Source organism: Ceratina calcarata, unplaced genomic scaffold, assembly GCF_001652005.2.
Source record: "Ceratina calcarata isolate Rehan_Ccalc_2016 unplaced genomic scaffold, ASM165200v1 scaffold223.2, whole genome shotgun sequence".
NCBI lineage: Eukaryota > Metazoa > Arthropoda > Insecta > Hymenoptera > Apidae > Ceratina > Ceratina calcarata.
The window spans coordinates 132,493-135,385 of record NW_017144092.1 but is presented as its reverse complement, the minus strand read 5'-3'; positions in this window follow the sequence as shown (position 1 = coordinate 135,385).

Genomic DNA, 2,893 nt, shown 5'->3' with positions numbered 1-2,893 from the left:
GTTTGTGTGCTTTTTGTGTCTTACCTTTTTTTTTTTAGTATTCTTGTATGTTGCTTTGTTTCTACGATTACAGTCTCCAGCCTATTTTTTTTTTCTCTCGTATCACGTATCTTATTTTCATCATAATGTTGTGCATCTTTGCTCTTCTAGTCGAACGAACTTGTGCCAAGTAATGCTAAAACTGTGCCACATTTTTTGTTTCTCTCTTCTTTGAACGACAATGATTATTATAAAACATATCCGTAGTTGCATACATGTCGCTTGCAAGAACAAATAGTCTCTGCATACCGTAAAAATTACCTTTTTTTTTTTTCTATCGTTCTGTTGTTCTTACTAATTTTCTTTTTCAACTTCTTCGGCAGCTCTTTTTGTACCTTTTTGTCGATCGCAATCGTGCCGTGAAAAGTCGACGGCGAAAGCTACATATACTATCGATGAATAGATGTACACACAAGTCACGCTGAAATATTTCCGATAACTCTGTTATTACAGATGACGTACAGAACCGAATCACACCTTCAGCTCTCTTTCTCTTTATCTATTTCTTTCTCTCTTTATCTCTCGACTTGCCAGTTCCATCTGGGTAATTCCAGAACTCCCAAACTTCCAACATCCCCGACACATCCCTATAACACCTATTCTTTGCATCCAAATAATAAATAATTAAGAAGAAAAAAGAAAAAAGAAGATATACATATCCTCCGTTACAAATCGTTGATGGTCTTTTCAAATTAATCGCTTGTTGCCTGTTTATATTTTTACATATATATCTATATATATAATGTTATTAATACATACATTCGATATATAAAGACGTGTTTGATCTTGCTACTTACAATTAGATACGTTAATTAATTCTTCTAACCTTGATTGGCCGAGATTTTGTCATTTTGATGTTACACTAGAAAGAGAAGGAAGAGAAATTCCGATTGTGATTAATTTACTGACACAACGTCTGCAAGATGCTTGACCAATCAGGGAATCAAACGCAGTAGAAAGCAAAAATCATGACTCTATTTATTTCTTCTAATACTACATAGTAGTGCCATGACCATAGATTGAATGAGGCGTAGCAATATTCGTTAATTCATTTTATTTTTCCTTTTCTGTCTGCTCATTTAATTCCTCCTTATTCTTCGATTCATCTATTATTGCATCTACATTGTTACTTAACAATTTATGCGTTTACGCACACAGTATACAAACAAAACAGTTTTAAGATATTAATATGGTAACTTTCGAACGTACGTTCTGTTCTACAAATTATTTTTCTGATACTTCTTTTCATACAGGCCGGCACTTAACTGACAGTTAGAGGTCCCTCTGTTTCTATTTCTCTTACTATTTCGATTGATATCATTGTTTTATTCCAACAATTTCTCTATTCGCTATTCTATCAGCTACCGACCACTTTAATTTCACTAATTTACTTCGTTCCCTGTACATCATTTTTTTAGATTACATAACAACATTAATTTCGATTTTTTTTTCTGTAGCGATACGTGCATAATTGTTTTTAATTCAATTAGCTAGCTGCTGCCGCGACGATGCTTTTCCAACGTACGAATTGCGACTGGTATTCTATTTTACGAAAAACATACCTCAAGAATTTCAATTTTCTAGTTAAAAATATTACAATTTTTATCTGTCAAACGAGCATACGCTCGTTAGAAAAGCATCGAATAAGTATGTCGCGATATTGGCGTAAAACGCACAAATGCTAACGCTCTTTACAGCTTCACGTAATTTCTCCTTTTTTTACACACATATATATATAGTATATGTATATCTCCGGCAGTGCATACGGATTTCTTTTGGCAACAAAAGAGAAGACCTACGAGAACATATACTTATTTATATATCTATCTAATGCTTGCATACTTGATTTTTTACAGCGACCGATTTATCTATTTATTATTCGTTGTCTTCTTTCTTTTTTTACCCACACACGATACACATAATTGGTTTACTAATTCTATTAATTGTTGAACGTGAACTGCGACTTATGTGTTTACTTTTACAGCTAGGAGGAGGTGCTTTTACATTATGTATACGATTGCATGCGAGTTTTTTGACATTTTTATATGCATTTATATCCGCAAACACATATACGTACACACGCACACACACACATACCCACACACACATAAACATGCACACGAGTCACACGAACATGAACGCAAAAGACTAAACAGGTCACATGTTATTCCATACATACGCACAGGTACAATGAAAATTCACGTACACGTGACAGTCTAGAAAAAAGAAAGAAACAATCAGTATCCTCATTTACACATCGTTATGTTCGATTTGATGTGTGTGCTTCAGCGGGCAATATATACTACATATAACTTTTGGACTTCTTGTTTCTTAATATCTAATTTTTTTTTTTAATTTTCATTTCACCTACGTTCATCCTTTTTCTCTTTCTCTCTGCTAATATATAGACTGGGTAACGTATATAATGTGTATATACGCCTGTATTTCTCCTGCGATCGTGAATCGAGACACGAACGGCGAGGAACGCGAAGTCGTCCACAGCGCTGGGGAGAAAATCCGGGAGAATTTCCATTTTCGATTTTCTGTGACCGCGAGTGCGATCGTGATGGAATAACCAGAGAGCACACACGAGCAACACACAACGGCGATTACGCGTCCCGTAACGTGGCATAATTTCGTGTGACCGAACTGGAAACGTGGTGACTGTCGCGATTCTCATATGTAATCGGAGCGTTCCGGAATCTGCGTCGCAGATTTCTGAAGAATATTAGTGTGCAGAAAGCACATCTGCGTGTACAGATAGCTTCACATAGTAAAAGCCGAGTTTCGAGAATTTCAAGTTTCAAATTTGAAAATAAAATGAAGTATAGTACATATTATCTGTCATTCATGA